We start from the raw sequence: 13,996 nt of genomic DNA, 5'->3' as shown, positions 1-13,996 counted from the left end.
AAGTGACCGTAGCTAGCTCAGATCGCTGCCGTCAGTCTCAGGAGGATGCCAGCTGCATTATAAAGCCAGTGCCTGCCTCTACCAGCAGCCACCGGAACTAGATCAGATCGCTGCTGTCAGCCTCAGGAGAATGCCAGCTGCATTATACAGCCAGTACTTGTGTCTGCCAGCAGCAGACCGGAGCTAGTTGAGATCGCTGCTGTCAGTCTCAGGAGGGTGCCAGCTGCATTACACAGCTAGTACCTGCGTCTGCCAGCAGCAGACCGGAGCAAGCTCAGATTGATGCCGTCAGTCTTAGGAGGGTGCCAGCTGCATTTTACAGCCAGTACCTGCCTCTACCAGCAGCGACTGGAACTAGCTCAGATCGCTGCCGTCAGTCTCAGGAGGATGCCAGCTGCATTATACAGCCAGTTCCTGTGTCTGCCAGCAGCAGACCGGAGCTAGCTGAGATCGCTCCTGTCAGTCTGTGACCGGCATTTATATGAATGTGACGGGCTTGTGCACAAAGATTACGCATTGACTGCTGAAGGATCCAGTTGTCATCTTTACACTTTATATATGAGAACTACACCCAGCATACACAGCTCCACAATATATGTTACAAACCACTATATACACAGCTCCACACTGTATACTATGTGCGTGGACTATATTGCAGTATGTACTGTGAAGTTGTGTATATGGTATTCACGTCTGTAATGATATAAGTCTCTACAGGTTACATGCCAATTTGCAACTCAGAACTGATAACAGTCTTGATTTTCCAGGTGCTGAAGTGGTGTGAGGTTTGATAATGGCTCCAGTAGAATACAGAGCAGTCATCAAGTTCTTTTACTGGAAAGGCCGCACACCAAAGGAGATGTGCGATGAGATAAAAGAGGTTTATGGTGATGATTCCCCATCATATGATGTAGTCAAGAACTGGCAACGTCAATTGAAATGTGGTCGGACTTCGGTGAAAACAGCTCCAATTCCAGGGCGACGCCACTCTGCTATTGATGAACACACCATCCCGTAAGTGGAGGTCGCCATTTTGGAAAGTCGACACCTAGCCCAAAATGTCAAGATTAATGTAAGGTCAGTGGAAAAAATCCATGCATAAGGTATCCGCTCGCTGGGTTCCCCGGCTGCTCACACCATCCAGAAGCAGGAACGAGTCGAATGCTCTCAGGCCCTATTGATGATGTGTCATGGAAACCAGGAGGACTTTTTCAACAGACCAATCACACAGGATGACAGCTGGGTCCATCACTGTGATCCTGAGACTAAAGTCCAGTCGATGCAATGGAAGCATCATGACTCGCCACCTCCAAAGAAGGCCCATGCCCAACCCTCGGCAGGCAAGGTCATGCTCACAGTATTTTGGGACCAGCACAGAGTAGTATTCATGGATTTCCTAGCAAAGGGTACCATGATCACTGGGGCATACTATGCTTCACTGCTGCGGAAATTGCCAGAGGCCATCAAAACTAAGAGACGTGGCATGCTCACCAAAGGTGTCCACCTTCTGAAAGACAATGCACCAGTTCACAACTCACATGTTGCCCAAATGGAAGCTGCTCCTGTGGCCTTGAAATTCTACCTCATTCAGTTATTTTTGAAGGGCAAGCGTTTTCCAGATGAAGAGACTCTGATTTCCGAAGTCACAACGTGGTTTTTGGAGCAGCCTGTCGACTTCTACAAGCGAGGTGTTTACAGCTGCTTAAAGAGCTGGGAGAAGTGTGTGTTCCTAGGTGGCACCTATATAGAGAAGAACTAATAACTGTGCCAAGTTTCATTGCTCTCAGTTCACAGGAAGTGGGTCAGGGGAAATCTTTTATGAATGGTTTAATCCAGGGCATGAGGAGCACGTTATCCGAGGCAGTCACAGTCCTTGGGCGGCACCACTTGTCCTCGAGAGGAAGAAAGACAGGAACATGTGCTTCTGTGTGGACTATAGCAAGCTGAATAGAGTCACCCACAAAGATGCCTATCCCATGCCATGTATTGAGGAATCCTTCACAGCCTTAAAGTCTGCTACATTCTTCTCAACACATGAATTGACCAGCGGGTATTAGCAAGTGCCTGTAACCACAGAAGAATGAGAGAAAACAGCCTTCACAACACCAATGGGCTTGTTTGCATTTAATTGTATGCCATTTGGGTCGTGCAATGCTCCAGGGACCTTCCAAAGGCTAATGTAATACTGCCTAGGTCACAAGAACGTTTTGATCAGGGGTCTCAAACTCGGCTGGGTATATGGGCCGCACACGGAAAAAAATTTCATTTGGGGGGCCGCATTCTTTGCAGGACAAAGTGACATTTTTAGTGATACCATTTTTTTTTTCTATACACCTTTTGAACATTTTTGCTGTTTTATTTTTTATAGCTTGGGTCGTTATGGATGTGGCGATAATAAAACATGCCCTTTTTTTGTTTACTTTACTTTAGATATAAAGCAGCATTTTTAGTGGCAAAATATTTTTTCATGCTTTATTTTGAAGTTTTTCTGCCAAAATCTTGTAGTAATGTGCCCCACCCTGGTCTGCATCTTGTAATGTCCCCCATCTTTGTCCCCATCTTGTCGTAATATTCCATACTGAGCCCCCATATTGTCGTAATATCCCCATATTGTAGATATGTCCTCATCTTGTAGTAATGCCCCATCCTGGTCCCCATCTTGTTGTAATGTCCCCATCTTCTAGGAATGTCCCCATCCTGGTCCCCCTCTTGTAGTAATGTCCCCAGCCTGGTCCCCATGTTTTAGGACTGTCCCCAGCCTGGTCCCCATGTTTTAGGACTGTCCCCAGCCTGGTCCACATGTTTAAGGACTGTCCCCAGCCTGGTCCCCATATTTTAGGACTGTCCCCAGCCTGGTCCCCATGTTTTAGGACTGTCCCCAGCCTGGTCCCCATCTTTTAGGACTGTCCCCAGCCTGGTCGCCATCTTTTAGGACTGTCCCCAGCCAGGTCCCCATCTTTTAGGACTGTCCCCAGCCTGGTCCCCATCTTGGAGGACTGTCCCTTGTGCTGTTCTACACATACAAGAGAAAAAAAAAAAGATTCTTCTCACCTGTCCTCCGTTCCCTCGGCGTCCTTTCTGCATCTGTGGCCCGCAGGCACCATAGACCCCGATCGCGGCCCGGTCCAGGAGCTGCCGGCAGCTGTGCTTCAGTTTTTGAGACCCCTGGTTTAGATGGTCCTGATTTATCTGGATGATGTGATTGTGTTTTCCAGCACCTATGAAGAACATGTCAAGCACCTGTCAGATGTCTTCAAGGATCAACTATGGCCTGAAAGTTAAGCCCTCCAAGTGCCAGTTATTGAAGCCCAGAGTGCAGTATCTAGGCCACATAGTGAGCGCTAAAGGAGAAGGCTTGAATCTCTTTATATCTGACATCTCATTGACTCGCTTTTACAGATACAGGTTGTAAATTAACTGGTAAAGTGTCTAGCATTATTTATTTTGTTTGGGACATTTATGATTAACTCTTTAAAAAAATACCTATTTCCTCTGGAGGCCTTCTGCCCTGTCTTTTTAATTGATTTTTTTATATATATTAATAAAAATCATAATTTTAAATATTTGTCTTGAATCTCTTTATATCTGACAGCTCATTTACTTGCTGTAACAGATACAGGGTGTAAATTCTTTCAAAGAGGCCTGCTTGTGCGAAGTACCATTGACCTAGCTACCCATGAGTGAGTAGTCCTGATCATCGTACCTAGACAAGATGGCAACATTCTGTTAGGAGCCTATCAGGACCAATGCGGACATTTTGGCTGCCGAAAGACTGAGGCTGACATTCGAAAGAGATTCTATTGGATTGGGATGAGAAGTGATATAGAAAAATGGTGCCATAAATGTACCTTGAGAAGAGGAGAAAGTTTTGACCAGAAAGTACCTTTGCACCCAATAGTCCCTCACAAGCCTTTGGAGTTAGTTGTATTGGATCATGTGAAACTACAGCCTAGTGCAGCTGGAGTCTCCCATGCCCTGACTATCATCAACCACTATAGAAAATTTGTTGTTACAGTGTCAGTCAAAGACCTTACTGCGAAAACGACAGCCAAAATCTTCTGGAAGACTTTTGTCCAACTTTATGGATACCCAGAGAAGATCCTAACTGATAGAGGTGCTGAACTTGAACCCGAATTGTTCCAATAACTGTGTACCCTCTATGGCTGTGAGAAAGTGCGAACAACTTCATATCATCCACAGTGTAACGGCCTGTGTGAGCGGATGAACCAGACTATAATTGACATGTTGCGTGCCATACCTGCTCAGCAGAGAACTGATTGAACAAATCTTTTGGCAGAGTTGGTCTATCCCTACAATAACAAGGTCCATTGTTCCACCGGATCTGTGCCTTATTATTTCATGTTTAGTCGACAAGGAAGACTACTAGCAGATGTTGCCTTGGAGGTGCGAGTTTCAGAGACAGTCAACCCTCTACCACACACTGATTAGGTCACAGAGCATCAGTGATGGCTAGAAGAAGCTAATGTCATTGTGAAAGAGAGAATGAAATCCGTTCGTCAGAGACAAGAAGAGAACCACAACTTGAATGCCAAGGCGAAATCCCTGACTGTTGGAGATCGAGTCTGACTTAAAAGGAATCATCGCACCAGAAAATTAGATGAGAAGTGGGAGACTTGCCCATACATCATAGAAAGTTACCCCTCTGTCTGGAGTAGAAATCTACAACATCTCTCAAGACTACCAACATATAGAGCATGTACATTAAATATTAATTGCTAAAGATCTCTCTCAAGAATGAAGAGACAACCAAAGTGGTATACTGCAGGAAACTGAAGGTTTGCCTGACAGATGACATCCAAGATCCCTCCAGAGATGACAGCGGAGATGACGTCACCAACCATCCACAAGATGACTTCAGAGCTGATCCAAGGAAGAAACCTGCAGAGATGAGGTACCCCCTGACAAAAGGTTAGAGACAGCTTCAGGATGTAAAGGAAATATGTTTCCTGTTGGATGGCTATTTGGTCGTTGCTTGCAGTGATCCATCCTATAACCTGTTTACCCATAGTATAAACTTGTTGTCTTTCAGTCACCCCCCTGTTCTCTGTGTTCCTGTGTTTTATCTTTGTTGCCTGACCATGGACTTTGCCTGTGACCATCCGTTTGCCTTCCCCTTTTGTCTTGATTGGCTACCTTCCTGGAATTCTGACCTCGGACTATGACCTGACTACGCCTTTGCCTTATCCCTTTGTATATGATGAGCCCTCTTGGTATCTGCCCCCAGACCTCTTGACTACCCAGCCTCATGGCTTGTCCGTGAGTAACGTCACACTGAGGAAGCAGGTAGGAGGGCAGCCATAGCTCCTATATATGAGGAACCAAAGCCTCCGCTGTCTGCAGATAGTTGTGTGATAAGGATTGCGCATACAAGCAGAATGTGAAGCTGAAAAATCAGTGCACCTGATTTATATCTACATTACTCCACTGGATAGTAACTGTGATTGCTGGGTAAGGATTGAGACTTTGTTAAAGCTTCATTAATCTGGATGTACCTATGTAATCTTACAACAAGTAAATGTTATCAATTGCCCCTCTGGCCTCCCTGTTTTCTGGACTATTTGGAGTGCACCACACTGCAAGGAAGCAGAGATTAATTAAGTTCACCCTGTCGTCATAAACATTCTTTTCTTTCATTTTTGTCATTGCCATGGTGAAGTGGTAACTTCTGTACACCACATAGTACATGGTATTACAAAACAACCTCAATAATCAGAACCTCCCAGCCCTGTCTCCAGGACTTCTCTCATGCTGCTTCATTATCTGGAATGTATTACCCCAGACAATCTGGTTAAATCCCAATAGCCACAGTTTTAAGTGTATTCTAAAAGCACATATCTCAAGACTGGCCTATAACCTCACCTTACTAATCTAACTATTCCATGCTCTTCTTTCCTAAATTTTCATCAGAAATCTGGTTCCTTTTATCAAGTGTTCCCACTGCTTCCGTGCACCCAATTGGACATATACGGATACTGTCTGATGACTGGTTTCATGTAGAATTATGAGGTCTGAGATGCTTGCTTTGTGCGACCGGTCATGTTCTTATACACCAAACTCCTCCAATTATTTTTTATGGACCTTGTGCAAGGGGCACAGTCATGGGGAACAGAAGAGGGCATTTCCCCAACTTCCCACAAAGCTGAAAACTACAATTGTCCACAATGTCTTGTGCTGAAGCATTAAAATTTTCTTTCCCTGGATCAAAGGGGCCGACCCCTGAAAAACAGTCCCATAGTATTATCCCTTCTTTACCAAACTGTACAGCGGGCACAATGCAGTCAGGCAGGCAACGTTCTCCTCTACAAGACCCAGAATCATCCATCAGATGCCAGATAGAGAAGTGTGATCCGTCACTACACAGAACATGTTTCTTCCAGATTCCAGTGGTGGTGGCTTTACACCACTCCATCCGACACTCGGCATTGTGCTTGGTGATGTACGGCTGCATGAAGCTGCTCGGCCATGAAGCTGCCGGCAGGGGCGCAGTGTTTGTGCTGACATCAGAGAAGGCAGTTATGGAATCAGCAGAGTCAATATCGGCACAGATCAGCTGGGCTCCCTCTCCCACAGACCCCTGTGCAGATGACTTCTATCCTGCATTTTTAACCATTTTTCCTCTACAGGCTCTCTCTATAATTTTCAGTTGTCTCTCAGCCGGTGGGAGGAAAATAGCTGCTATGATGTCTCTCATACACAACACACACAGACATGAGGGATTCCTGCTCTCCGGTCTCTATGTATCACATGAAATAAAAAAAAATAGCATCCATCTGGGTTGCGAAAAAAGAAAAGGACTTTATTCCTCCAAATACATCACCACTATGTTTGATCCCAGAATACTGTAGGTCTTTATCAAGCTATGTGTTTATAAGTGGCAGTAACCTGTGGGACATTATACATCAGTACTGAGCAGTGTAGCTGTGAATCCAGCTCTGAGATGAGAAGACATTTACCAGAGAGCAGCAGCAAAATGTGTACATCGCTCTGCCTCTCTCTGACACTGTTTCTCCATCCTCCTCCCTCCTCCATAGATTTCAATATAAAGCTGTAATCTGATCCCTCAGTGAGCTGGCAGTCTGCCTTTTAGCTGTTTGTTTTTTTTAGAGTGAATGATTAATTCAGTAGAAGTGGCTCCTAAGTGGAGAAAGAAGCAAAAGTCTTTCATAAGCTATATCAAAAAAGTTTCTTATATTTGCTTGTACTATTGTACAATTTTGTTGAAAACACTATAGAGGAGAATTGCATGAACTTAAAGTGCTAAAAATATGAGATAACTGAAAAGCTGAAAAGGAAAAAAAAAATGTTAAGTTTTATCTCATATACAATATGGGTCTGGGTTGGGACCGGGTGATTGGCAAATGTTACTGTTGAGTTATGAAGATCACTGAGAAGTCTGGTTATAATTCTCATACGTGGACTCCTGTGTGTTCCTGCAAGACAAGAACCATTTCTTGTAGTATCATCACAAGTATAAACAGGAGAAACAACATCTGCTACAATGTATATACATAACAGTGCCATAATAACATTATCATTACAGACGAGTGAACATCCCCTAAAACGGTATTCACTATGCTCTGTGGTCTCTCCAGCTTCCAAAGCAAAGTAAATGGAAAGTAAGAAAAGGATAACAACATTTGTACAGTGCCTTGAAAAATTATTCATACTCAGTGAACTTTTCCATATTTTTTCACGTTACACCCTCAAACCTAATGTATTTTATTGGGATTTTATGTGAGATACCAACACAAAGTAACAAGTATTTGTGAAGTGTAAAGGAAATGATACATGGGTTTTTAAATATTTAAAAAATATAATTCTGAAAATTGTGAGATGCATTTCTATTCAGCTCCTGTAGTCTCATAATAAATTCCTGTGTGACTAATTGCCTCCAAAAGTCACATAATTAGTAAATTTAGTTCACCTGTGTGTACTTTGCAGTGTTTTGCAAAAGTTTTTACTCCACTTGGCTTTTTACCTATTTTGTTACATTACAACCTGTGTTTAAATATTTTTGTTATCCAATTTGTGTGTGATGTATCAGCACTAAATAGTTGGTGAAGTGACAAAAATATAGGTATAAATTATATATATGGGATCAAATAACTAAAAATTGGCATGTGCGTATGTATTCACCCCCTTTCAGCCCCCAAAAATCTCTAGTGCAAGCATTTATCCTCATAAGTCACAGTGACAGGAAGTTCACCTGTGTGCAATCTAAGGCTATGTGCCCACGATGCTGAATTGATGCAGATTTTTCCTGAGCGTTTCTGCCTCTTCCTGGCAGAAATTTTTTTTAAGCGTTTTTGCATGCATTTTTTCAAGCGTTTTTCCAAGCGATTTTGAGCATCACTTGGAAAAGAGCTTGACAAGTTGGTCACACAATATAAATCCATGCAACCTGCATGGATTTATATTGTGTGACCAACTGATGCTGCTTTAAATGCAGCATCAATAGTAAAAAAAAAAGAATTAAAACGTAAAAAATAATTAAAAAACAACAACATTATACTTACCTCTCCGGTGGCCCACGGTCCTCTTCCTTCAACAGTGGCGTGCTCTGTCCTCGGCATCCCGCGATGTTCAGAAAGGACCTGCGGTGACGTCATTTAGTCAGCTTACAGGTCACGCGACCGCCGACGTCAGAGGTCGCGTGACCATCACATGACTAAATGATGTCAGCGCAGGTCCTTTCTGAACATTGCGGGAAGCCGAGGACAGAGTACGCCACCAGAGAGGAGAATGTTTTTTTTTACGTTTTAATTCTTTTTTTACTAATGGTACCCGGGTCTGGAGGAGAGTCTCCTCTTCTCCAGAACCGGGTACCATCCGCGCATTGAACCACATAACATTCGCATGCGTACATGTATACATGCAGATGTTATGCGGTTCAATGCAAGTCGATGGCAGCGATTTTGCTGCGATTTCGCACAATAAATGGTAGTGCTGCGGATTTTTCCGCAATGATAATACGTAGTAGAAATTGCTGCAGCTTGTGCTCAGCACATGCGGATTATCATTGGGGAACATGGCAGACAACTTAACAAGCGTTTTTAATGCGTTTTCACGGCGGATCCGCATCGTAGGCACACAGCCTTAGCCAGGGGCGGACACAGACTGTAGTGGGCCCCTGTGCAAGAAATTTTTGGGCCCCCCCCCTGCCCTTCATAGGGCAACAAAGTTATGTAAACATAACCCCCCATGTGCATCTCTCATCCCCCCATGTGCAGCTCTCATCCCCCCCATGTGCAGCTCTCATCCCCCCCCGTGCATCTCTCATACCCCCATGTGCATCTCACCCCCCCCATGTGCAGCTCTCATCCCCCCATGTGCAGCTCTCATCCCCCCGCAACTCTCATCCCCCTATGTGCAGCTCTCATCCCCCAATGCGCAGCTCTCACCCCCCCCCGTGCATCTCATCCCCCTCGTGCATCTCACCCCCCCATGCATCTCATCCCCCCATGTGCATCTCATCCCCCCCATGTGCGTCTCATCCCCCCCGTGCATCTCTGATTCCCCCCACACCTAGTTAATTAATTGTATTTAAAAAAAATAAAACATGTTATTCTTACCCCCATGCGATCTCTGCAGAATCCTGGCGCTCCTCCACGTCGCTGCCACCAGGTTCTCCTGACTTCCGGCCATGTGACCGCGCCGTCACATGACCGGAAGTCAGGGGAATCATGAAGGCGCTGCCGCAGCAGCGCTGCGCGCCTACACAGAGGAGGCAGTGCTGAGATGTCCCGGCACTTAGCGCTCAGCATAGGGCCGGGGGCCCAGGGCCGGCTCCAGGTTTTTGTGGGCCCCGGGAAAAAAAAGAGTCCCTTTAACACATACCACGATTCATGATGCACAGATACCAAAGAGAAATATATATATAGTACAATGCAAAGATTTCACTTCTTACATTACATGAGTGATATCTATTGTAAATTCCACAATAGCTCAGAAACCAGCGAATCGCTCCACACAGTATACTGGCCCCCATAAAATGCTCCATACAGAAGACTGGCCCCCCAAAAATGCTCCATATAGAATACTGGCCCCCATAAAATGCTCCATACAGGATACTGGTCCCCATATAATGCTCCATACAGAATACTGGCTCCCATATAACGCTCCATACAGGATACTGGCCCCCATATAATGCTCCATACAGAATACTGGCCCCCATATAACGCTCCATACGGAATACTGGCCCCCAAATAACACTCCATACAGGATACTGGCCCCCATATAACGCTCCATAAGGAATACTGGCCCCCATATAACGCTCCATACAGAATACTGGCTCCCATATAATGCTCCATACAGGATACTGGCCCCCACATAATGCTCCATACAGAATACTGGCCCCCATATAACGCTCCAAACGGAATACTGGCCCCCAAATAGCACTCCATACAGGATACTGGCCCCCATATAACGCTCCATACGGGAATACTGGCCCCCATATAACGCTCCATACGGAATACTGGCCCCCATATAACGCTCTATACAGGATACTGGCCCCCATATAATGCTCCATGCAGAATACTGGCCCTCATATAATGCTCCATGCAGGCTGTTCCCCCCACATAATGCCACACGCAGGCTGTTCCCCCCACATAATGCCACACGCAGGCTGTTCCCCCCACATAATGCCCCACGCAGGCTGTTCCCCCCACATAATGCCCCATGCAGGCTGTTCCCCCCCATATAGGATGTCACCCCACCTTATAATGCCCCATGTAGGATGACACCCCCCCTTCCTTATAATGCCCCATGCAGGATGTCACCCCCCCCCCTCCCTTATAATGCCCCAGGCAGGATGTCACCCCCCCCTTCCTTATAGTGCCCCATGCAGGATGTCACCCCCCCCCTCCCTTATAATGCCCCATGCAGGATGTCACACACCCCACCCTTATAATTCCCCATGCAGGATGTCACCCCCCCTTATAATGCCCCATGCAGGATGTCACACACCCCACCCCCCTTATCATGCCCCATGCAGGAAGTCACCCCCCCCTTATAATGCCCCATGCAGGATGTCACACACCCCACCCCCCCTTATAATGCCCCATGCAGGATGTCACACACCCCCACCTCATCCCCCTCCCTTATACTGCCACAGGCCTCCATACAATAAAAAAAAAATCAAATACTCACCTCACGTCTCACCTGCTGCTGCTGCTCCGGACTCCTCAGCGTCGCCGGCCTCATTCCGCTCTGCGCTGTGACTGCTCAGGAGAGCCCGGTGTAAAGACATCACTGCGCCCTCTGACCTGAGATGTCACAGTGCAGCAGCCGCGGAGGATGCAGGAGCTGCTGCGGAGGCCCGGGTTGGGGTAAGTATTGTGCCGGGTGCCGGGGCCCTGAGCAAGCGGGAGGGAGCGGGCGCTGACACCGCTCTCCTCCGCTCACGGGTCCCATAGCGTGCGGGGTGCCCGACGGTGAGGGCCCCCTCGCCTGCTCAGGGCCACGGCATTTGCCCGGGTGCGCCGGGTGCTGACGCCGGCCCTGCGGGGGCCCCATGAGGGGACGCACAAGAGGGGGGCTCCGAGGGGGCCCCGACCGGCCGGACCCCATACTGGAGTCAGGACAGTCATGCCCTGATGGCGGCCCTGCTGGAGGCTGGAGGGGCCCCCTCTCCCTCGGGGCCCCCGTTCAATGAACGGGTTGCACGGGCGGTAGGTCCGCCCCTGGCCTTAGCGTCACATGGTCTGTCAGTATATACACTTCACCTTTTCTTAAAGGCCACAGAGGCTGCAACACCATTAAGCAAGAGGCACCACTAACCAAAGACCACCATGAAGAGAAAGGAGATCTTCAAACAAGTCAGGGACGAAGTTGTCGAGAAGTACAAGTCAGGGCTGGGTTATAAAAAAATATCCCAATCTCTGATGATCCGCCGGAGCACCATCAAATCCATTCTCATCAAATAGAAAGAACATGGTACCGCAACAAACCTGCAAAGAGAGGGCGCCCACAGTTGCAGAGTTCCCAAGCAGAGACTGGAGTATCTATCCATACGACCACAATAAGCCGTACACTCCATAGACCAAAATTTAACTTTTTGGCCACTAAGGTAAACGTTATGTCTGGTGCCAAACCAACACAGCTTATCACCCCAAGAACACCATCCCCACAGTGAAACATGGTGATGACAGCATCATGCTGTGGGGATATTTTTCGGCAGCAGGGAGAGGGAAAATGGTCTGAATCGAAGGGAAGATGGATGGTGCGAAATACAGGGATATTCTTGAGCAAAACCTGTTTCAGTCTGTCAGTGATTTGAGACTGGGATGGAGGTTCACCTTCCTACAAGACAATGACCTAAAGCATACTACTAAAGCAACACTCGAGTGGTTTAAGGGGAAACGTGTAAATGTTTTGGAGTGGCCTAGTCAAAGCCCAGACCTTAATCCAATGGAGAATCTGTAGTCAGAATTGAAGATCACTGTTCACCAGAGGAAACCATCTAACCTGAAGGAGCTGGAGCAGATTTGCCTTGAGAAATCCCAGTGGCAAGATGTGGAAAGGTGATAGAGACTTATCCAAATTGACTTGCAGTTGTAATTGCCGTAAAAGGAGGCTCTACAAAGTACTGACTTTAGGGGGGTGAATAGTTATGCACACTGAATTTTTCAGTTATTTTGTCCTATTTGTTATTTGCTTCACGATAAAAAGAAACCTAAATGTTCACAGTTGTAGGAATGTTCTTTACATGAACTAATGCAAACTTTAAAAAAAAAAAAAAATAGTGAAATTCCAGGTTGTGAGTTAGCAAAACACAAAAAATGCCAAGAGTGTTTAATACTTGCACAAGCCACTGTAGATATATCTCTTATACTCACCTGTCTCAGGCCTTCATATGACTTAATGCCACCTCCTTGGGCTTCTACTTCGCGTTTTTGGTTCTTCCAGTGCTGAGGCCAGTAGCATTCAGATAGGGGGGGGGGGGCGGCACTGGTCATCGACGTCAATGATGTATGAAGTCCTCCCACTTGACCACATGAGACCAGTCACTGGTGTCAGCACTGGAAGAACCAAAAGACCGGAGCAGAGGACCACAGCTTTAGGACTGGTGAGTAGAACATGTTTGTTTTATTCACAAGCTCTCAAAAGAATTTAGCAAAATGTTGGCCGTCGTTTTTATGGATCTCGATGAATCAAATTCCCAAACATTTTGGGGGAAATTCGGAACAAGTTTGATTCGTTATGGAAAGATTCGCTCATCTCCAATTATCATCTATTGTTATTGCCATGGAGGCATGGATCCTCATATAGGCATCACTAGTCCATACAGGGAGAGTTGTGTAGATTATTGGGCACCGGTATATAAGGAAGGACATAACTAAACGGTAACTTCTTAGGAAAATCACAGAGAACACATACATTTCCCATGTTACCATAATTTGAACCAAGTGACAAACTCAGCTCTACTACATCTGTGCAATCTCATTGACTGGCTACACTGGTTATATGAAAGTTATCAGAATTAATAGCAGGATGGATTTTCATGAAATGACAGAAGTTTCTTACCGTGAGGCATCAGCAATGGTTTTTCTATCATCTGTTAGAGATAGAAAAATGAGAAAAAGTTCAGTGTTTTCGGTGTCTTAACCCCTTATTGACGCCGTCAAGATTAATTTCTGTGCTTTCATTTTTTCCTCCCCTTCTCGTAAGAACCATAACTTTTTAATATTGAGAGCGTTCTTTTTTTAACCGGACAAATTGTAGTTTTAACTAGCACCATTCACTTTACCATATAATATCCTGAAAAATAGAAAAAAACAAAATTCCACCATTGTTTTTTTAGGTTTAATTTTTACAGCGATCATCAGACCAGGCAACAAGATTCGTCAGGTCAGTACGACTTCAGCAATACTAAAGTTAACGCTTTTCTTATTTTTTTTTTATATATATATATATATATATATATATATATATATATATTTATATTTATTTTAGTGGTTAGAAAAAATTCAAAATA

The sequence above is a fragment of the Phyllobates terribilis genome, unplaced genomic scaffold (genome assembly GCF_046119375.1).
Source record: "Phyllobates terribilis strain yellow unplaced genomic scaffold, ASM4611937v1 Scaffold_1__5_contigs__length_1240528914, whole genome shotgun sequence".
Classification (NCBI taxonomy): Eukaryota; Metazoa; Chordata; class Amphibia; order Anura; family Dendrobatidae; genus Phyllobates; species Phyllobates terribilis.
This window is presented reverse-complemented; position numbering follows the sequence as displayed.